General features: G+C 70.2%; 1 protein-coding gene across 1 annotated transcript in view; it reads right to left on the bottom strand.

Moving 5' to 3' along the window:
* The window catches only part of ADAM15 (ADAM metallopeptidase domain 15), a gene marked incomplete at its 5' end in the record, with an annotated part of 9894 nt that overhangs the window by 903 nt on the left and 7828 nt on the right, over positions 1-1163 (bottom strand).

Genomic DNA, 1163 nt, shown 5'->3' with positions numbered 1-1163 from the left:
CGCGGGCTCCCCGCTGACTCAGAGCATCCCGCCGGGCGACGCTGGCTGGGACGAGCCCAGGCAGGGCCGAGGGCTGCCAGGGGCCGGGGCCCTGCCCTGACCCTGCGGAGGGGCACACGCCCCCCCCCCCCCCCCCCCCCCCCATTCCTGGGGCACCCACGGGTGGTGGGTTCCCACGTCTCCCATCCATGGGTCCCCACTTGCAGGGGGAGGTAAGGCAGCATCGGTGCCCCCAGCCCTGCCTGGAGTGTGCCCACCTGCCCCAGCCCAGCTTTGCGGGCCGAGGGCACGAGACCCATGTGCGGGAGTGCAGCCCCCAGGCCCTCAGCACAACACCCCGACCTTGCCTCCCCACTCCCCTGGGCCCCGAGCTGGGAAATGCCTAAAATGGAGGAGGCTGGGAGAAGGGATGGGACTGGACCCCGGCCCACCGATGATGGCAGAGCCTGCGGGCAGCACCTGTGGCTGGGCAGGGGCTGGGCTGGGCCGTGCCCGATGGCCCCCACCAGCGGGGACATCCACCATGGGGATCCACAGCCCTGGCAGTGCCACCCACCGGCTTGATGCCACCCAGGGTGACCCCAGGCTCGATGCCCACCGGCCGCAATTGCCCCAGGGCTGTCCACCAGCCCCATGCCCAGCAAGTGTGCCCAGGCTCGGTACCACCTGAGGATGCCCAAAGCTCAGTACCACCAAGGGTGCCCGGGCTCAGTGCGGGTTGGTACCACCGGGGGACTTGGTACCACCAGGAGTGTCCACCAGCTCGGTACCACCCGGGGCTCAGTATCACCTGGGGGTACTCACCTGCTCGATACCACCCGGGGCTCGATGCCACCAGCAGTGCCCGGCGGCTCAGTACTACCTGGGGTACTCACTGGCTCGGTACCGCCTGGGGATGCCCGGTGGCTCAGTACCACCCGGGGCTTGGTGGCTCAGTACCACTGGGGGTACTCACCGGCTCGGTACCACCCTGGGGCTCCCTTGGTGCCACTGGGGGTGCCCAGTGGCTCAGTACCGCTCGGGGCTCAGCACCACCTGGGGGTACTCATCGGCTCGGTAACGCCCGGGGGTGCCCGGTGGCTCGGTACCACCGGGGGATACTCACCTGTTCGCTACCACCTGGGGCTCGGTGCCACCGGGGATGCCCGGTGGCTCTGTACCAC

The sequence above is a fragment of the Aptenodytes forsteri genome, unplaced genomic scaffold (genome assembly GCF_000699145.1).
Source record: "Aptenodytes forsteri isolate BGI_AS27 unplaced genomic scaffold, ASM69914v1 Scaffold617, whole genome shotgun sequence".
NCBI lineage: Eukaryota > Metazoa > Chordata > Aves > Sphenisciformes > Spheniscidae > Aptenodytes > Aptenodytes forsteri.
The sequence above is the reverse complement of the archived record's forward strand: the minus strand, read 5'-3'. Positions and strand labels throughout refer to the sequence as shown.